Genomic DNA, 16,098 nt, shown 5'->3' on the forward strand with positions numbered 1-16,098 from the left:
AAGGCTTTTCTAGTATGGCAACAAGTGAGTGGCTTTATGTGGCATAGAGATACGGGAGGTATTTTGGTGTTGTACTATAGCTTCATTTTCAAGGAAAACGTTTAAAAGCGTGTCAGGATGGCCGAGTGGTCTAAGGCGTCAGATTTAAGCTCTGATCCTCGTATGAGGGCGTGGGTTCGAACCCCACTTCTGACAACGATTTGTTTCATTTTAATAACTTGTATCTCATACTCAGGAAAGGCTTTTCTAGTATGGCAACAAGTGAGTGGCTTTATGTGGCATAGAGATACGGGAGGTATTTTGGTGTTGTACTATAGCTTCATTTTCAAGGAAAACGTTTAAAAGCGTGTCAGGATGGCCGAGTGGTCTAAGGCGTCAGATTTAAGCTCTGATCCTCGTATGAGGGCGTGGGTTCGAACCCCACTTCTGACAACGATTTGTTTCATTTTAATAACTTGTATCTCATACTCAGGAAAGGCTTCTCTAGAATGGCAACAAGTGAGTGGCTTTATGTGGCATAGAGATACTAGAGGTATTTTCGTGTTGTAAAATAGCTTCATTTTCAAGGAAAACGTTTAAAATCGTGTCAGGGTGGCCGAGTGGTCTAAGGCGTAAGATTTAAGCTCTGATCCTCGTATGAAAGCGTCGGTTCGAACCCCACTTCTGACAACGATTTGTTTCATTTTAATAACTTGTATCTCATACTCAGGAAAGGCTTTTCTAGTATGGCAACAAGTGAGTGGCTTTATGTGGCATAGAGATACGGGAGGTATTTTGGTGTTGTACTATAGTTTCATTTTCAAGGAAAACGTTTAAAAGCGTGTCAGGATGGCCGAGTGGTCTAAGGCGTCAGATTTAAGCTCTGATCCTCGTATGAGGGCGTGGGTTCGAACCCCACTTCTGACAACGATTTGTTTCATTTTAATAACTTGTATCTCATACTCAGGAAAGGCTTTTCTAGTATGGCAACAAGTGAGTGGCTTTATGTGGCATAGAGATACGGGAGGTATTTTGGTGTTGTACTATAGCTTCATTTTCAAGGAAATCGTTTTAAAGCGTGTCAGGATGGCCGAGTGGTCTTAGGCGTCAGATTTAAGCTCTGTTCCTCGTATGAGGGCGTGGGTTCGAACCCCACTTCTGACAACGATTTGTTTCATTTTAATAACTTGTATCTCATACTCAGGAAAGGCTTTTCTAGTATGGCAACAAGTGAGTGGCTTTATGTGGCATAGAGATACGGGAGGTATTTTGGTGTTGTACTATAGCTTCATTTTCAAGGAAAACGTTTAAAAGCGTGTCAGGATGGCCGAGTGGTCTAAGGCGTCAGATTTAAGCTCTGATCCTCGTATGAGGGCGTGGGTTCGAACCCCACTTCTGACAACGATTTGTTTCATTTTAATAACTTGTATCTCATACTCAGGAAAGGCTTTTCTAGTATGGCAACAAGTGAGTGGCTTTATGTGGCATAGAGATACGGGAGGTATTTTGGTGTTGTACTATAGCTTCATTTTCAAGGAAAACGTTTAAAATCGTGTCAGGGTGGCCGAGTGGTCTAAGGCGTAAGATTTAAGCTCTGATCCTCGTATGAAAGCGTCGGTTCGAACCCCACTTCTGACAACGATTTGTTTCATTTTAATAACTTGTATCTCATACTCAGGAAAGGCTTTTCTAGTATGGCAACAAGTGAGTGGCTTTATGTGGCATAGAGATACGGGAGGTATTTTGGTGTTGTACTATAGTTTCATTTTCAAGGAAAACGTTTAAAAGCGTGTCAGGATGGCCGAGTGGTCTAAGGCGTCAGATTTAAGCTCTGATCCTCGTATGAGGGCGTGGGTTCGAACCCCACTTCTGACAACGATTTGTTTCATTTTAATAACTTGTATCTCATACTCAGGAAAGGCTTTTCTAGTATGGCAACAAGTGAGTGGCTTTATGTGGCATATAGATACGGGAGGTATTTTGGTGTTGTACTATAGCTTCATTTTCAAGGAAAACGTTTACAAGGGTGTCAGGATGGCCGAGTGGTCTAAGGCGTCAGATTTAAGCTCTGATCCTCGTATGAGGGCGTGGGTTCGAACCCCACTTCTGACAACGATTTGTTTCATTTTAATAACTTGTATCTCATACTCAGGAAAGGCTTTTCTAGTATGGCAACAAGTGAGTGGCTTTATGTGGCATAGAGATACTGGAGGTATTTTGGTGTTGTACTATAGCTTCATTTTCAAGGAAATCGTTTAAAAGCGAGTCAGGATGGCCGAGTGGTCTTAGGCGTCAGATTTAAGCTCTGATCCTCGTATGAGGGCGTGGGTTCGAACCCCACTTCTGACAACGATTTGTTTCATTTTAACAACTTGTATCTCATACTCAGGAAAGGCTTTTCTAGTATGGCAACAAGTGAGTGGGTTTATGTGGCATAGAGATACGAGAGGTATTTTGGTGTTGTACTATAGCTTCATTTTCAAGGAAAACGTCTAAAAGCGTGTCAGGATGGCCGAGTGGTCTAAGGCGTCAGATTTAAGCTCTGATCCTCGTATGAGGGCGTGGTTTCGAACCCCACTTCTGACAACGATTTGTTTCATTTTAATAACTTTTATCTCATACTCAGGAGAGGCTTCTCTAGAATGGCAACAAGTGAGTGGCTTTATGTGGCATAGAGATACTAGAGGTATTTTCGTGTTGTACTATAGCTTCATTTTCAAGGAAAACGTTTAAAATCGTGTCAGGGTGGCCGAGTGGTCTAAGGCGTAAGATTTAAGCTCTGATCCTCGTATGAAAGCGTGGGTTCGAACCCCACTTCTGACAACGATTTGTTTCATTTTAATAACTTGTATCTCATACTCAGGAAAGGCTTTTCTAGTATGGCAACAAGTGAGTGGCTTTATGTGGCAAAGAGATACGGGAGGTATTTTGGTGTTGTACTATAGCTTCATTTTCAAGGAAAACGTTTACAAGTGTGTCAGGATGGCCGAGTGGTCTAAGGCGTCCGATTTAAGCTCTGATCCTCGTATGAGGGCGTGGATTCGAACCCCACTTCTGACAACGATTTGTTTCATTTTAATAACTTGTATCTCATACTCAGGAAAGGCTTTTCTAGTATGGCAACAAGTGAGTGGCTTTATGTGGCATAGAGATACGGGAGGTATTTTGGTGTTGTACTATAGCTTCATTTTCAAGGAAAACGTTTAAAAGCGTGTCAGGATGGCCGAGTGGTCTAAGGCGTCAGATTTAAGCTCTGATCCTCGTATGAGGGCGTGGGTTCGAACCCCACTTCTGACAACGATTTGTTTCATTTTAATAACTTGTATCTCATACTCAGGAAAGGCTTTTCTAGTATGGCAACAAGTGAGTGGCTTTATGTGGCATAGAGATACGGGAGGTATTTTGGTGTTGTACTATAGCTTCATTTTCAAGGAAAACGTTTAAAAGCGTGTCAGGATGGCCGAGTGGTCTAAGGCGTCAGATTTAAGCTCTGATCCTCGTATGAGGGCGTGGGTTCGAACCCCACTTCTGACAACGATTTGTTTCATTTTAATAACTTGTATCTCATACTCAGGAAAGGCTTCTCTAGAATGGCAACAAGTGAGTGGCTTTATGTGGCATAGAGATACTAGAGGTATTTTCGTGTTGTAAAATAGCTTCATTTTCAAGGAAAACGTTTAAAATCGTGTCAGGGTGGCCGAGTGGTCTAAGGCGTAAGATTTAAGCTCTGATCCTCGTATGAAAGCGTCGGTTCGAACCCCACTTCTGACAACGATTTGTTTCATTTTAATAACTTGTATCTCATACTCAGGAAAGGCTTTTCTAGTATGGCAACAAGTGAGTGGCTTTATGTGGCATAGAGATACGGGAGGTATTTTGGTGTTGTACTATAGCTTCATTTTCAAGGAAAACGTTTACAAGCGTGTCAGGATGGCCGAGTGGTCTTAGGCGTCAGATTTAAGCTCTGATCCTCGTAAGAGGGCGTGGGTTCGAACCCCACTTCTGACAACGATTTGTTTCATTTTAATAACTTGTATCTCATACTCAGGAAAGGCTTTTCTAGTATGGCAACAAGTGAGTGGCTTTATGTTGCATAGAGATACGGGAGGTATTTTGGTGTTGTACTATAGCTTCATTTTCAAGGAAAACGTTTACAAGGATGTCAGGATGGCCGAGTGGTCTAAGGCGTCAGATTTAAGCTCTGATCCTCGTATGAGGGCGTGGGTTCGAACCCCACTTCTGACAACGATTTGTTTCATTTTAATAACTTGTATCTCATACTCAGGAAAGGCTTTTCTAGTATGGCAACAAGTGAGTGGCTTTATGTGGCAAAGAGATACGGGAGGTATTTTGGTGTTGTACTATAGCTTCATTTTCAAGGAAAACGTTTACAAGCGTGTCAGGATGGCCGAGTGGTCTAAGGCGTCAGATTTAAGCTCTGATCCTCGTATGAGGGCGTGGGTTCGAACCCCACTTCTGACAACGATTTGTTTCATTTTAATAACTTGTATCTCATACTCAGGAAAGGCTTTTCTAGTATGGCAACAAGTGAGTGGCTTTATGTGGCATAGAGATACTGGAGGTATTTTGGTGTTGTACTATAGCTTCATTTTCAAGGAAATCGTTTAAAAGCGTGTCAGGATGGCCGAGTGGTCTAAGGCGTCAGATTTAAGCTCTGATCCTCGTATGAGGGCGTGGGTTCGAACCCCACTTCTGACAACGATTTGTTTCATTTTAATAACTTGTATCTCATACTCAGGAAAGGCTTTTCTAGTATGGCAACAAGTGAGTGGGTTTATGTGGCATAGAGATACGAGAGGTATTTTGGTGTTGTACTATAGCTTCATTTTCAAGGAAAACGTTTAAAAGCGTGTCAGGATGGCCGAGTGGTCTAAGGCGTCAGATTTAAGCTCTGATCCTCGTATGAGGGCGTGGGTTCGAACCCCACTTCTGACAACGATTTGTTTCATTTTAATAACTTGTATCTCATACTCAGGAAAGGCTTCTCTAGAATGGCAACAAGTGAGTGGCTTTATGTGGCATAGAGATACTAGAGGTATTTTCGTGTTGTAAAATAGCTTCATTTTCAAGGAAAACGTTTAAAATCGTGTCAGGGTGGCCGAGTGGTCTAAGGCGTAAGATTTAAGCTCTGATCCTCGTATGAAAGCGTCGGTTCGAACCCCACTTCTGACAACGATTTGTTTCATTTTAATAACTTGTATCTCATACTCAGGAAAGGCTTTTCTAGTATGGCAACAAGTGAGTGGCTTTATGTGGCATAGAGATACGGAAGGTATTTTGGTGTTGTACTATAGTTTCATTTTCAAGGAAAACGTTTAAAAGCGTGTCAGGATGGCCGAGTGGTCTAAGGCGTCAGATTTAAGCTCTGATCCTCGTATGAGGGCGTGGGTTCGAACCCCACTTCTGACAACGATTTGTTTCATTTTAATAACTTGTATCTCATACTCAGGAAAGGCTTTTCTAGTATGGCAACAAGTGAGTGGCTTTATGTGGCATAGAGATACGGGAGGTATTTTGGTGTTGTACTATAGCTTCATTTTCAAGGAAATCGTTTTAAAGCGTGTCAGGATGGCCGAGTGGTCTTAGGCGTCAGATTTAAGCTCTGTTCCTCGTATGAGGGCGTGGGTTCGAACCCCACTTCTGACAACGATTTGTTTCATTTTAATAACTTGTATCTCATACTCAGGAAAGGCTTTTCTAGTATGGCAACAAGTGAGTGGCTTTATGTGGCATAGAGATACGGGAGGTATTTTGGTGTTGTACTATAGCTTCATTTTCAAGGAAAACGTTTAAAAGCGTGTCAGGATGGCCGAGTGGTCTAAGGCGTCAGATTTAAGCTCTGATCCTCGTATGAGGGCGTGGGTTCGAACCCCACTTCTGACAACGATTTGTTTCATTTTAATAACTTGTATCTCATACTCAGGAAAGGCTTTTCTAGTATGGCAACAAGTGAGTGGCTTTATGTGGCATAGAGATACGGGAGGTATTTTGGTGTTGTACTATAGCTTCATTTTCAAGGAAAACGTTTAAAAGCGTGTCAGGATGGCCGAGTGGTCTAAGGCGTCAGATTTAAGCTCTGATCCTCGTATGAGGGCGTGGGTTCGAACCCCACTTCTGACAACGATTTGTTTCATTTTAATAACTTGTATCTCATACTCAGGAAAGGCTTCTCTAGAATGGCAACAAGTGAGTGGCTTTATGTGGCATAGAGATACTAGAGGTATTTTCGTGTTGTAAAATAGCTTCATTTTCAAGGAAAACGTTTAAAATCGTGTCAGGGTGGCCGAGTGGTCTAAGGCGTAAGATTTAAGCTCTGATCCTCGTATGAAAGCGTCGGTTCGAACCCCACTTCTGACAACGATTTGTTTCATTTTAATAACTTGTATCTCATACTCAGGAAAGGCTTTTCTAGTATGGCAACAAGTGAGTGGCTTTATGTGGCATAGAGATACGGAAGGTATTTTGGTGTTGTACTATAGTTTCATTTTCAAGGAAAACGTTTAAAAGCGTGTCAGGATGGCCGAGTGGTCTAAGGCGTCAGATTTAAGCTCTGATCCTCGTATGAGGGCGTGGGTTCGAACCCCACTTCTGACAACGATTTGTTTCATTTTAATAACTTGTATCTCATACTCAGGAAAGGCTTTTCTAGTATGGCAACAAGTGAGTGGCTTTATGTGGCATAGAGATACGGGAGGTATTTTGGTGTTGTACTATAGCTTCATTTTCAAGGAAATCGTTTTAAAGCGTGTCAGGATGGCCGAGTGGTCTTAGGCGTCAGATTTAAGCTCTGTTCCTCGTATGAGGGCGTGGGTTCGAACCCCACTTCTGACAACGATTTGTTTCATTTTAATAACTTGTATCTCATACTCAGGAAAGGCTTTTCTAGTATGGCAACAAGTGAGTGGCTTTATGTGGCATAGAGATACGGGAGGTATTTTGGTGTTGTACTATAGCTTCATTTTCAAGGAAAACGTTTAAAAGCGTGTCAGGATGGCCGAGTGGTCTAAGGCGTCAGATTTAAGCTCTGATCCTCGTATGAGGGCGTGGGTTCGAACCCCACTTCTGACAACGATTTGTTTCATTTTAATAACTTGTATCTCATACTCAGGAAAGGCTTTTCTAGTATGGCAACAAGTGAGTGGCTTTATGTGGCATAGAGATACGGGAGGTATTTTGGTGTTGTACTATAGCTTCATTTTCAAGGAAAACGTTTAAAAGCGTGTCAGGATGGCCGAGTGGTCTAAGGCGTCAGATTTAAGCTCTGATCCTCGTATGAGGGCGTGGGTTCGAACCCCACTTCTGACAACGATTTGTTTCATTTTAATAACTTGTATCTCATACTCAGGAAAGGCTTCTCTAGAATGGCAACAAGTGAGTGGCTTTATGTGGCATAGAGATACTAGAGGTATTTTCGTGTTGTAAAATAGCTTCATTTTCAAGGAAAACGTTTAAAATCGTGTCAGGGTGGCCGAGTGGTCTAAGGCGTAAGATTTAAGCTCTGATCCTCGTATGAAAGCGTCGGTTCGAACCCCACTTCTGACAACGATTTGTTTCATTTTAATAACTTGTATCTCATACTCAGGAAAGGCTTTTCTAGTATGGCAACAAGTGAGTGGCTTTATGTGGCATAGAGATACGGGAGGTATTTTGGTGTTGTACTATAGTTTCATTTTCAAGGAAAACGTTTAAAAGCGTGTCAGGATGGCCGAGTGGTCTAAGGCGTCAGATTTAAGCTCTGATCCTCGTATGAGGGCGTGGGTTCGAACCCCACTTCTGACAACGATTTGTTTCATTTTAATAACTTGTATCTCATACTCAGGAAAGGCTTTTCTAGTATGGCAACAAGTGAGTGGCTTTATGTGGCATAGAGATACGGGAGGTATTTTGGTGTTGTACTATAGCTTCATTTTCAAGGAAATCGTTTTAAAGCGTGTCAGGATGGCCGAGTGGTCTTAGGCGTCAGATTTAAGCTCTGTTCCTCGTATGAGGGCGTGGGTTCGAACCCCACTTCTGACAACGATTTGTTTCATTTTAATAACTTGTATCTCATACTCAGGAAAGGCTTTTCTAGTATGGCAACAAGTGAGTGGCTTTATGTGGCATAGAGATACGGGAGGTATTTTGGTGTTGTACTATAGCTTCATTTTCAAGGAAAACGTTTAAAAGCGTGTCAGGATGGCCGAGTGGTCTAAGGCGTCAGATTTAAGCTCTGATCCTCGTATGAGGGCGTGGGTTCGAACCCCACTTCTGACAACGATTTGTTTCATTTTAATAACTTGTATCTCATACTCAGGAAAGGCTTTTCTAGTATGGCAACAAGTGAGTGGCTTTATGTGGCATAGAGATACGGGAGGTATTTTGGTGTTGTACTATAGCTTCATTTTCAAGGAAAACGTTTAAAAGCGTGTCAGGATGGCCGAGTGGTCTTAGGCGTCAGATTTAAGCTCTGATCCTCGTATGAGGGCGTGGGTTCGAACCACACTTCTGACAACGATTTTTTTCATTTTAATAACTTGTATCTCATACTCAGGAAAGGCTTTTCTAGTATGGCAACAAGTGAGTGGGTTTATGTGGCATAGAGATACGAGAGGTATTTTGGTGTTGTACTATAGCTTCATTTTCAAGGAAAACGTTTAAAAGCGTGTCAGGATGGCCGAGTGGTCTAAGGCGTCAGATTTAAGCTCTGATCCTCGTATGAGGGCGTGGTTTCGAACCCCACTTCTGACAACGATTTGTTTCATTTTAATAACTTTTATCTCATACTCAGGAGAGGCTTCTCTAGAATGGCAACAAGTGAGTGGCTTTATGTGGCATAGAGATACTAGAGGTATTTTCGTGTTGTACTATAGCTTCATTTTCAAGGAAAACGTTTAAAATCGTGTCAGGGTGGCCGAGTGGTCTAAGGCGTAAGATTTAAGCTCTGATCCTCGTATGAAAGCGTGGGTTCGAACCCCACTTCTGACAACGATTTGTTTCATTTTAATAACTTGTATCTCATACTCAGGAAAGGCTTTTCTAGTATGGCAACAAGTGAGTGGCTTTAGGTGGCTAAGAGATACGGGAGGTATTTTGGTGTTGTACTATAGCTTCATTTTCAAGGAAAACGTTTACAAGCGTGTCAGGATGGCCGAGTGGTCTTAGGCGTCAGATTTAAGCTCTGATCCTCGTAAGAGGGCGTGGGTTCGAACCCCACTTCTGACAACGATTTGTTTCATTTTAATAACTTGTATCTCATACTCAGGAAAGGCTTTTCTAGTATGGCAACAAGTGAGTGGCTTTATGTTGCATAGAGATACGGGAGGTATTTTGGTGTTGTACTATAGCTTCATTTTCAAGGAAAACGTTTACAAGGATGTCAGGATGGCCGAGTGGTCTAAGGCGTCAGATTTAAGCTCTGATCCTCGTATGAGGGCGTGGTTTCGAACCCCACTTCTGACAACGATTTGTTTCATTTTAATAACTTTTATCTCATACTCAGGAGAGGCTTCTCTAGAATGACAACAAGTGAGTGGCTTTATGTGGCATAGAGATACTAGAGGTATTTTCGTGTTGTACTATAGCTTCATTTTCAAGGAAAACGTTTAAAATCGTGTCAGGATGGCCGAGTGGTCTAAGGCGTCAGACTTAAGCTCTGATCCTCGTATGAGGGTGTGGGTTTGAACCCCACTTCTGACAACGATTTGTTTCATTTTGATAACTTGTATCTCATACTCAGGAAAGGCTTTTCTAGTATGGCAACAAGTGAGTGGGTTTATGTGGCATAGAGATACGAGAGGTATTTTGGTGTTGTACTAAAGCTTCATTTTCAAGGAAAACGTTTAAAAGCGTGTCAGGATGGCCGAGTGGTCTAAGGCGTCAGATTTAAGCTCTGATCCTCGTATGAGGGTGTGGGTTTGAACCCCACTTCTGACAACGATTTGTTTCATTTTAATAACTTGTATCTCATACTCAGGAAGGGCTTTTCTAGTATGGCAACAAGTGAGTGGCTTTATGTGGCATAGAGATACTGGAGGTATTTTGGTGTTGTACTATAGCTTCATTTTCAAGGAAAACGTTTAAAAGCGTGTCAGGATGGCCAAGTGGTCTAAGGCGTCAGATTTAAGCTCTGATCCTCGTATGAGGGCGTGGGTTCGAACCCCACTTCTGACAACGATTTGTTTCATTTTAATAACTTGTATCTCATACTCAGGAAAGGCTTTTCTAGTATGGCAACAAGTGAGTGGCTTTATGTGGCATAGAGATACGGGAGGTATTTTGGTGTTGTACTATAGCTTCATTTTCAAGGAAAACGTTTAAAAGCGTGTCAGGATGGCCGAGTGGTCTAAGGCGTCAGATTTAAGCTCTGATCCTCGTATGAGGGTGTGGGTTTGAACCCCACTTCTGACAACGATTTGTTTCATTTTAATAACTTGTATCTCATACTCAGGAAGGGCTTTTCTAGTATGGCAACAAGTGAGTGGCTTTATGTGGCATAGAGATACTGGAGGTATTTTGGTGTTGTACTATAGCTTCATTTTCAAGGAAAACGTTTAAAAGCGTGTCAGGATGGCCAAGTGGTCTAAGGCGTCAGATTTAAGCTCTGATCCTCGTATGAGGGCGTGGTTTCGAACCCCACTTCTGACAACGATTTGTTTCATTTTAATAACTTTTATCTCATACTCAGGAGAGGCTTCTCTAGAATGACAACAAGTGAGTGGCTTTATGTGGCATAGAGATACTAGAGGTATTTTCGTGTTGTACTATAGCTTCATTTTCAAGGAAAACGTTTAAAATCGTGTCAGGATGGCCGAGTGGTCTAAGGCGTCAGACTTAAGCTCTGATCCTCGTATGAGGGTGTGGGTTTGAACCCCACTTCTGACAACGATTTGTTTCATTTTGATAACTTGTATCTCATACTCAGGAAAGGCTTTTCTAGTATGGCAACAAGTGAGTGGGTTTATGTGGCATAGAGATACGAGAGGTATTTTGGTGTTGTACTAAAGCTTCATTTTCAAGGAAAACGTTTAAAAGCGTGTCAGGATGGCCGAGTGGTCTAAGGCGTCAGATTTAAGCTCTGATCCTCGTATGAGGGTGTGGGTTTGAACCCCACTTCTGACAACGATTTGTTTCATTTTAATAACTTGTATCTCATACTCAGGAAGGGCTTTTCTAGTATGGCAACAAGTGAGTGGCTTTATGTGGCATAGAGATACTGGAGGTATTTTGGTGTTGTACTATAGCTTCATTTTCAAGGAAAACGTTTAAAAGCGTGTCAGGATGGCCAAGTGGTCTAAGGCGTCAGATTTAAGCTCTGATCCTCGTATGAGGGCGTGGGTTCGAACCCCACTTCTGACAACGATTTGTTTCATTTTAATAACTTGTATCTCATACTCAGGAAAGGCTTTTCTAGTATGGCAACAAGTGAGTGGCTTTATGTGGCATAGAGATACGGGAGGTATTTTGGTGTTGTACTATAGCTTCATTTTCAAGGAAAACGTTTAAAAGCGTGTCAGGATGGCCGAGTGGTCTTAGGCGTCAGATTTAAGCTCTGATCCTCGTATGAGGGCGTGGGTTCGAACCACACTTCTGACAACGATTTTTTTCATTTTAATAACTTGTATCTCATACTCAGGAAAGGCTTTTCTAGTATGGCAACAAGTGAGTGGGTTTATGTGGCATAGAGATACGAGAGGTATTTTGGTGTTGTACTATAGCTTCATTTTCAAGGAAAACGTTTAAAAGCGTGTCAGGATGGCCGAGTGGTCTAAGGCGTCAGATTTAAGCTCTGATCCTCGTATGAGGGCGTGGTTTCGAACCCCACTTCTGACAACGATTTGTTTCATTTTAATAACTTTTATCTCATACTCAGGAGAGGCTTCTCTAGAATGACAACAAGTGAGTGGCTTTATGTGGCATAGAGATACTAGAGGTATTTTCGTGTTGTACTATAGCTTCATTTTCAAGGAAAACGTTTAAAATCGTGTCAGGGTGGCCGAGTGGTCTAAGGCGTAAGATTTAAGCTCTGATCCTCGTATGAAAGCGTGGGTTCGAACCCCACTTCTGACAACGATTTGTTTCATTTTAATAACTTGTATCTCATACTCAGGAAAGGCTTTTCTAGTATGGCAACAAGTGAGTGGCTTTATGTGGCAAAGAGATACGGGAGGTATTTTGGTGTTGTACTATAGCTTCATTTTCAAGGAAAACGTTTACAAGGATGTCAGGATGGCCGAGTGGTCTAAGGCGTCAGATTTAAGCTCTGATCCTCGTATGAGGGCGTGGGTTCGAACCCCACTTCTGACAACGATTTGTTTCATTTTAATAACTTGTATCTCATACTCAGGAAAGGCTTTTCTAGTATGGCAACAAGTGAGTGGCTTTATGTGGCAAAGAGATACGGGAGGTATTTTGGTGTTGTACTATAGCTTCATTTTCAAGGAAATCGTTTAAAAGCGTGTCAGGATGGCCGAGTGGTCTTAGGCGTCAGATTTAAGCTCTGATCCTCGTATGAGGGCGTGGGTTCGCACCCCACTTCTGACAACGATTTGTTTCATTTTAATAACTTGTATCTCATACTCAGGAAAGGCTTTTCTAGTATGGCAACAAGTGAGTGGGTTTATGTGGCATAGAGATACGAGAGGTATTTTGGTGTTGTACTATAGCTTCATTTTCAAGGAAAACGTTTAAAAGCGTGTCAGGATGGCCGAGTGGTCTAAGGCGTCAGATTTAAGCTCTGATCCTCGTATGAGGGCGTGGTTTCGAACCCCACTTCTGACAACGATTTGTTTCATTTTAATAACTTTTATCTCATACTCAGGAGAGGCTTCTCTAGAATGGCAACAAGTGAGTGGCTTTATGTGGCATAGAGATACTAGAGGTATTTTCGTGTTGTACTATAGCTTCATTTTCAAGGAAAACGTTTAAAATCGTGTCAGGGTGGCCGAGTGGTCTAAGGCGTAAGATTTAAGCTCTGATCCTCGTATGAAAGCGTCGGTTCGAACCCCACTTCTGACAACGATTTGTTTCATTTTAATAACTTGTATCTCATACTCAGGAAAGGCTTTTCTAGTATGGCAACAAGTGAGTGGCTTTATGTGGCATAGAGATACGGGAGGTATTTTGGTGTTGTACTATAGTTTCATTTTCAAGGAAAACGTTTAAAAGCGTGTCAGGATGGCCGAGTGGTCTAAGGCGTCAGATTTAAGCTCTGATCCTCGTATGAGGGCGTGGGTTCGAACCCCACTTCTGACAACGATTTGTTTCATTTTAATAACTTGTATCTCATACTCAGGAAAGGCTTTTCTAGTATGGCAACAAGTGAGTGGCTTTATGTGGCATAGAGATACGGGAGGTATTTTGGTGTTGTACTATAGCTTCATTTTCAAGGAAATCGTTTTAAAGCGTGTCAGGATGGCCGAGTGGTCTTAGGCGTCAGATTTAAGCTCTGTTCCTCGTATGAGGGCGTGGGTTCGAACCCCACTTCTGACAACGATTTGTTTCATTTTAATAACTTGTATCTCATACTCAGGAAAGGCTTTTCTAGTATGGCAACAAGTGAGTGGCTTTATGTGGCATAGAGATACGGGAGGTATTTTGGTGTTGTACTATAGCTTCATTTTCAAGGAAAACGTTTAAAAGCGTGTCAGGATGGCCGAGTGGTCTAAGGCGTCAGATTTAAGCTCTGATCCTCGTATGAGGGCGTGGGTTCGAACCCCACTTCTGACAACGATTTGTTTCATTTTAATAACTTGTATCTCATACTCAGGAAAGGCTTTTCTAGTATGGCAACAAGTGAGTGGCTTTATGTGGCATAGAGATACGGGAGGTATTTTGGTGTTGTACTATAGCTTCATTTTCAAGGAAATCGTTTAAAAGCGTGTCAGGATGGCCGAGTGGTCTTAGGCGTCAGATTTAAGCTCTGTTCCTCGTATGAGGGCGTGGGTTCGAACCCCACTTCTGACAACGATTTGTTTCATTTTAATAACTTGTATCTCATACTCAGGAAAGGCTTTTCTAGTATGGCAACAAGTGAGTGGCTTTATGTGGCAAAGAGATACGGGAGGTATTTTGGTGTTGTACTATAGCTTCATTTTCAAGGAAAACGTTTACAAGCGTGTCAGGATGGCCGAGTGGTCTAAGGCGTCAGATTTAAGCTCTGATCCTCGTAAGAGGGCGTGGGTTCGAACCCCACTTCTGACAACGATTTGTTTCATTTTAATAACTTGTATCTCATACTCAGGAAAGGCTTTTCTAGTATGGCAACAAGTGAGTGGCTTTATGTTGCATAGAGATACGGGAGGTATTTTGGTGTTGTACTATAGCTTCATTTTCAAGGAAAACGTTTACAAGGATGTCAGGATGGCCGAGTGGTCTAAGGCGTCAGATTTAAGCTCTGATCCTCGTATGAGGGCGTGGGTTCGAACCCCACTTCTGACAACGATTTGTTTCATTTTAATAACTTGTATCTCATACTCAGGAAAGGCTTTTCTAGTATGGCAACAAGTGAGTGGCTTTATGTGGCAAAGAGATACGGGAGGTATTTTGGTGTTGTACTATAGCTTCATTTTCAAGGAAAACGTTTACAAGCGTGTCAGGATGGCCGAGTGGTCTAAGGCGTCAGATTTAAGCTCTGATCCTCGTATGAGGGCGTGGGTTCGAACCCCACTTCTGACAACGATTTGTTTCATTTTAATAACTTGTATCTCATACTCAGGAAAGGCTTTTCTAGTATGGCAACAAGTGAGTGGCTTTATGTGGCATAGAGATACTGGAGGTATTTTGGTGTTGTACTATAGCTTCATTTTCAAGGAAATCGTTTAAAAGCGTGTCAGGATGGCCGAGTGGTCTTAGGCGTCAGATTTAAGCTCTGATCCTCGTATGAGGGCGTGGGTTCGAACCCCACTTCTGACAACGATTTGTTTCATTTTAATAACTTGTATCTCATACTCAGGAAAGGCTTTTCTAGTATGGCAACAAGTGAGTGGCTTTATGTGGCAAAGAGATACGGGAGGTATTTTGGTGTTGTTCTATAGCTTCATTTTCAAGGAAAACGTTTACAAGCGTGTCAGGATGGCCGAGTGGTCTAAGGCGTCAGATTTAAGCTCTGATCCTCGTATGAGGGCGTGGGTTCGAACCCCACTTCTGACAACGATTTGTTTCATTTTAATAACTTGTATCTCATACTCAGGAAAGGCTTTTCTAGTATGGCAACAAGTGAGTGGCTTTATGTGGCATAGAGATACTGGAGGTATTTTGGTGTTGTACTATAGCTTCATTTTCAAGGAAATCGTTTAAAAGCGTGTCAGGATGGCCGAGTGGTCTTAGGCGTCAGATTTAAGCTCTGATCCTCGTATGAGGGCGTGGGTTCGAGCCCCACTTCTGACAACGATTTGTTTCATTTTAATAACTTGTATCTCATACTCAGGAAAGGCTTTTCTAGTATGGCAACAAGTGAGTGGGTTTATGTGGCATAGAGATACGAGAGGTATTTTGGTGTTGTACTATAGCTTCATTTTCAAGGAAAACGTTTAAAAGCGTGTCAGGATGGCCGAGTGGTCTAAGGCGTCAGATTTAAGCTCTGATCCTCGTATGAGGGCGTGGTTTCGAACCCCACTTCTGACAACGATTTGTTTCATTTTAATAACTTTTATCTCATAATCAGGAGAGGCTTCTCTAGAATGGCAACAAGTGAGTGACTTTATGTGGCATAGAGATACTAGAGGTATTTTCGTGTTGTACTATAGCTTCATTTTCAAGGAAAACGTTTAAAATCGTGTCAGGGTGGCCGAGTGGTCTAAGGCGTAAGATTTAAGCTCTGATCCTCGTATGAAAGCGTCGGTTCGAACCCCACTTCTGACAACGATTTGTTTCATTTTAATAACTTGTATCTCATACTCAGGAAAGGCTTTTCTAGTATGGCAACAAGTGAGTGGCTTTATGTGGCATAGAGATACGGGAGGTATTTTGGTGTTGTACTATAGTTTCATTTTCAAGGAAAACGTTTAAAAGCGTGTCAGGATGGCCGAGTGGTCTAAGGCGTCAGATTTAAGCTCTGATCCTCGTATGAGGGCGTGGGTTCGAACCCCACTTCTGACAACGATTTGTTTCATTTTAATAACT

General features: G+C 42.1%; 46 non-coding genes across 46 annotated transcripts; all 46 read left to right on the forward strand.

The window, feature by feature from the left end:
- The first annotated feature begins 111 nt into the window (after positions 1 to 111).
- Positions 112 to 195, forward strand: TRNAL-UAA (transfer RNA leucine (anticodon UAA)). Its single transcript has one exon. It is a non-coding gene; the product is annotated as a tRNA-Leu (tRNA).
- Positions 196 to 348: 153 nt separating this feature from the next.
- Positions 349 to 432, forward strand: TRNAL-UAA (transfer RNA leucine (anticodon UAA)). Its single transcript has one exon. It is a non-coding gene; the product is annotated as a tRNA-Leu (tRNA).
- A 390-nt stretch (positions 433 to 822) lies between these two features.
- Positions 823 to 906, forward strand: TRNAL-UAA (transfer RNA leucine (anticodon UAA)). The gene has a single exon. It is a non-coding gene; the product is annotated as a tRNA-Leu (tRNA).
- Positions 907 to 1,296: 390 nt separating this feature from the next.
- On the forward strand, positions 1,297 to 1,380 carry TRNAL-UAA (transfer RNA leucine (anticodon UAA)). The gene has a single exon. It is a non-coding gene; the product is annotated as a tRNA-Leu (tRNA).
- Positions 1,381 to 1,770: 390 nt separating this feature from the next.
- TRNAL-UAA (transfer RNA leucine (anticodon UAA)) lies at positions 1,771 to 1,854 on the forward strand. The gene has a single exon. It is a non-coding gene; the product is annotated as a tRNA-Leu (tRNA).
- A 153-nt stretch (positions 1,855 to 2,007) lies between these two features.
- On the forward strand, positions 2,008 to 2,091 carry TRNAL-UAA (transfer RNA leucine (anticodon UAA)). Its single transcript has one exon. It is a non-coding gene; the product is annotated as a tRNA-Leu (tRNA).
- Positions 2,092 to 2,244: 153 nt separating this feature from the next.
- Positions 2,245 to 2,328, forward strand: TRNAL-UAA (transfer RNA leucine (anticodon UAA)). Its single transcript has one exon. It is a non-coding gene; the product is annotated as a tRNA-Leu (tRNA).
- A 153-nt stretch (positions 2,329 to 2,481) lies between these two features.
- On the forward strand, positions 2,482 to 2,565 carry TRNAL-UAA (transfer RNA leucine (anticodon UAA)). Its single transcript has one exon. It is a non-coding gene; the product is annotated as a tRNA-Leu (tRNA).
- A 627-nt stretch (positions 2,566 to 3,192) lies between these two features.
- On the forward strand, positions 3,193 to 3,276 carry TRNAL-UAA (transfer RNA leucine (anticodon UAA)). Its single transcript has one exon. It is a non-coding gene; the product is annotated as a tRNA-Leu (tRNA).
- A 153-nt stretch (positions 3,277 to 3,429) lies between these two features.
- Positions 3,430 to 3,513, forward strand: TRNAL-UAA (transfer RNA leucine (anticodon UAA)). The gene has a single exon. It is a non-coding gene; the product is annotated as a tRNA-Leu (tRNA).
- Positions 3,514 to 3,903: 390 nt separating this feature from the next.
- On the forward strand, positions 3,904 to 3,987 carry TRNAL-UAA (transfer RNA leucine (anticodon UAA)). The gene has a single exon. It is a non-coding gene; the product is annotated as a tRNA-Leu (tRNA).
- Positions 3,988 to 4,140: 153 nt separating this feature from the next.
- On the forward strand, positions 4,141 to 4,224 carry TRNAL-UAA (transfer RNA leucine (anticodon UAA)). The gene has a single exon. It is a non-coding gene; the product is annotated as a tRNA-Leu (tRNA).
- Positions 4,225 to 4,377: 153 nt separating this feature from the next.
- TRNAL-UAA (transfer RNA leucine (anticodon UAA)) lies at positions 4,378 to 4,461 on the forward strand. Its single transcript has one exon. It is a non-coding gene; the product is annotated as a tRNA-Leu (tRNA).
- Positions 4,462 to 4,614: 153 nt separating this feature from the next.
- Positions 4,615 to 4,698, forward strand: TRNAL-UAA (transfer RNA leucine (anticodon UAA)). The gene has a single exon. It is a non-coding gene; the product is annotated as a tRNA-Leu (tRNA).
- A 153-nt stretch (positions 4,699 to 4,851) lies between these two features.
- On the forward strand, positions 4,852 to 4,935 carry TRNAL-UAA (transfer RNA leucine (anticodon UAA)). The gene has a single exon. It is a non-coding gene; the product is annotated as a tRNA-Leu (tRNA).
- A 390-nt stretch (positions 4,936 to 5,325) lies between these two features.
- Positions 5,326 to 5,409, forward strand: TRNAL-UAA (transfer RNA leucine (anticodon UAA)). The gene has a single exon. It is a non-coding gene; the product is annotated as a tRNA-Leu (tRNA).
- A 390-nt stretch (positions 5,410 to 5,799) lies between these two features.
- TRNAL-UAA (transfer RNA leucine (anticodon UAA)) lies at positions 5,800 to 5,883 on the forward strand. The gene has a single exon. It is a non-coding gene; the product is annotated as a tRNA-Leu (tRNA).
- Positions 5,884 to 6,036: 153 nt separating this feature from the next.
- TRNAL-UAA (transfer RNA leucine (anticodon UAA)) lies at positions 6,037 to 6,120 on the forward strand. The gene has a single exon. It is a non-coding gene; the product is annotated as a tRNA-Leu (tRNA).
- Positions 6,121 to 6,510: 390 nt separating this feature from the next.
- Positions 6,511 to 6,594, forward strand: TRNAL-UAA (transfer RNA leucine (anticodon UAA)). The gene has a single exon. It is a non-coding gene; the product is annotated as a tRNA-Leu (tRNA).
- Positions 6,595 to 6,984: 390 nt separating this feature from the next.
- Positions 6,985 to 7,068, forward strand: TRNAL-UAA (transfer RNA leucine (anticodon UAA)). Its single transcript has one exon. It is a non-coding gene; the product is annotated as a tRNA-Leu (tRNA).
- A 153-nt stretch (positions 7,069 to 7,221) lies between these two features.
- TRNAL-UAA (transfer RNA leucine (anticodon UAA)) lies at positions 7,222 to 7,305 on the forward strand. The gene has a single exon. It is a non-coding gene; the product is annotated as a tRNA-Leu (tRNA).
- Positions 7,306 to 7,695: 390 nt separating this feature from the next.
- TRNAL-UAA (transfer RNA leucine (anticodon UAA)) lies at positions 7,696 to 7,779 on the forward strand. The gene has a single exon. It is a non-coding gene; the product is annotated as a tRNA-Leu (tRNA).
- A 390-nt stretch (positions 7,780 to 8,169) lies between these two features.
- TRNAL-UAA (transfer RNA leucine (anticodon UAA)) lies at positions 8,170 to 8,253 on the forward strand. Its single transcript has one exon. It is a non-coding gene; the product is annotated as a tRNA-Leu (tRNA).
- Positions 8,254 to 8,643: 390 nt separating this feature from the next.
- Positions 8,644 to 8,727, forward strand: TRNAL-UAA (transfer RNA leucine (anticodon UAA)). Its single transcript has one exon. It is a non-coding gene; the product is annotated as a tRNA-Leu (tRNA).
- A 390-nt stretch (positions 8,728 to 9,117) lies between these two features.
- On the forward strand, positions 9,118 to 9,201 carry TRNAL-UAA (transfer RNA leucine (anticodon UAA)). The gene has a single exon. It is a non-coding gene; the product is annotated as a tRNA-Leu (tRNA).
- A 153-nt stretch (positions 9,202 to 9,354) lies between these two features.
- TRNAL-UAA (transfer RNA leucine (anticodon UAA)) lies at positions 9,355 to 9,438 on the forward strand. The gene has a single exon. It is a non-coding gene; the product is annotated as a tRNA-Leu (tRNA).
- A 153-nt stretch (positions 9,439 to 9,591) lies between these two features.
- TRNAL-UAA (transfer RNA leucine (anticodon UAA)) lies at positions 9,592 to 9,675 on the forward strand. The gene has a single exon. It is a non-coding gene; the product is annotated as a tRNA-Leu (tRNA).
- Positions 9,676 to 9,828: 153 nt separating this feature from the next.
- Positions 9,829 to 9,912, forward strand: TRNAL-UAA (transfer RNA leucine (anticodon UAA)). Its single transcript has one exon. It is a non-coding gene; the product is annotated as a tRNA-Leu (tRNA).
- Positions 9,913 to 10,065: 153 nt separating this feature from the next.
- Positions 10,066 to 10,149, forward strand: TRNAL-UAA (transfer RNA leucine (anticodon UAA)). The gene has a single exon. It is a non-coding gene; the product is annotated as a tRNA-Leu (tRNA).
- A 153-nt stretch (positions 10,150 to 10,302) lies between these two features.
- On the forward strand, positions 10,303 to 10,386 carry TRNAL-UAA (transfer RNA leucine (anticodon UAA)). Its single transcript has one exon. It is a non-coding gene; the product is annotated as a tRNA-Leu (tRNA).
- A 390-nt stretch (positions 10,387 to 10,776) lies between these two features.
- TRNAL-UAA (transfer RNA leucine (anticodon UAA)) lies at positions 10,777 to 10,860 on the forward strand. The gene has a single exon. It is a non-coding gene; the product is annotated as a tRNA-Leu (tRNA).
- Positions 10,861 to 11,013: 153 nt separating this feature from the next.
- TRNAL-UAA (transfer RNA leucine (anticodon UAA)) lies at positions 11,014 to 11,097 on the forward strand. Its single transcript has one exon. It is a non-coding gene; the product is annotated as a tRNA-Leu (tRNA).
- Positions 11,098 to 11,250: 153 nt separating this feature from the next.
- Positions 11,251 to 11,334, forward strand: TRNAL-UAA (transfer RNA leucine (anticodon UAA)). The gene has a single exon. It is a non-coding gene; the product is annotated as a tRNA-Leu (tRNA).
- Positions 11,335 to 11,724: 390 nt separating this feature from the next.
- TRNAL-UAA (transfer RNA leucine (anticodon UAA)) lies at positions 11,725 to 11,808 on the forward strand. Its single transcript has one exon. It is a non-coding gene; the product is annotated as a tRNA-Leu (tRNA).
- A 390-nt stretch (positions 11,809 to 12,198) lies between these two features.
- TRNAL-UAA (transfer RNA leucine (anticodon UAA)) lies at positions 12,199 to 12,282 on the forward strand. The gene has a single exon. It is a non-coding gene; the product is annotated as a tRNA-Leu (tRNA).
- A 390-nt stretch (positions 12,283 to 12,672) lies between these two features.
- Positions 12,673 to 12,756, forward strand: TRNAL-UAA (transfer RNA leucine (anticodon UAA)). Its single transcript has one exon. It is a non-coding gene; the product is annotated as a tRNA-Leu (tRNA).
- A 390-nt stretch (positions 12,757 to 13,146) lies between these two features.
- Positions 13,147 to 13,230, forward strand: TRNAL-UAA (transfer RNA leucine (anticodon UAA)). The gene has a single exon. It is a non-coding gene; the product is annotated as a tRNA-Leu (tRNA).
- A 390-nt stretch (positions 13,231 to 13,620) lies between these two features.
- Positions 13,621 to 13,704, forward strand: TRNAL-UAA (transfer RNA leucine (anticodon UAA)). Its single transcript has one exon. It is a non-coding gene; the product is annotated as a tRNA-Leu (tRNA).
- A 390-nt stretch (positions 13,705 to 14,094) lies between these two features.
- On the forward strand, positions 14,095 to 14,178 carry TRNAL-UAA (transfer RNA leucine (anticodon UAA)). Its single transcript has one exon. It is a non-coding gene; the product is annotated as a tRNA-Leu (tRNA).
- Positions 14,179 to 14,331: 153 nt separating this feature from the next.
- TRNAL-UAA (transfer RNA leucine (anticodon UAA)) lies at positions 14,332 to 14,415 on the forward strand. Its single transcript has one exon. It is a non-coding gene; the product is annotated as a tRNA-Leu (tRNA).
- A 153-nt stretch (positions 14,416 to 14,568) lies between these two features.
- On the forward strand, positions 14,569 to 14,652 carry TRNAL-UAA (transfer RNA leucine (anticodon UAA)). The gene has a single exon. It is a non-coding gene; the product is annotated as a tRNA-Leu (tRNA).
- A 153-nt stretch (positions 14,653 to 14,805) lies between these two features.
- TRNAL-UAA (transfer RNA leucine (anticodon UAA)) lies at positions 14,806 to 14,889 on the forward strand. Its single transcript has one exon. It is a non-coding gene; the product is annotated as a tRNA-Leu (tRNA).
- Positions 14,890 to 15,042: 153 nt separating this feature from the next.
- Positions 15,043 to 15,126, forward strand: TRNAL-UAA (transfer RNA leucine (anticodon UAA)). Its single transcript has one exon. It is a non-coding gene; the product is annotated as a tRNA-Leu (tRNA).
- Positions 15,127 to 15,279: 153 nt separating this feature from the next.
- TRNAL-UAA (transfer RNA leucine (anticodon UAA)) lies at positions 15,280 to 15,363 on the forward strand. Its single transcript has one exon. It is a non-coding gene; the product is annotated as a tRNA-Leu (tRNA).
- Positions 15,364 to 15,516: 153 nt separating this feature from the next.
- On the forward strand, positions 15,517 to 15,600 carry TRNAL-UAA (transfer RNA leucine (anticodon UAA)). Its single transcript has one exon. It is a non-coding gene; the product is annotated as a tRNA-Leu (tRNA).
- Positions 15,601 to 15,990: 390 nt separating this feature from the next.
- TRNAL-UAA (transfer RNA leucine (anticodon UAA)) lies at positions 15,991 to 16,074 on the forward strand. The gene has a single exon. It is a non-coding gene; the product is annotated as a tRNA-Leu (tRNA).
- Positions 16,075 to 16,098: the final 24 nt, after the last annotated feature.

The sequence above is a fragment of the Phalangium opilio genome, unplaced genomic scaffold, assembly GCF_054372755.1.
Source record: "Phalangium opilio isolate 3A_F unplaced genomic scaffold, DU_Popi_V2 ptg000090l_1, whole genome shotgun sequence".
In the NCBI taxonomy this organism is placed as follows: domain Eukaryota; kingdom Metazoa; phylum Arthropoda; class Arachnida; order Opiliones; family Phalangiidae; genus Phalangium; species Phalangium opilio.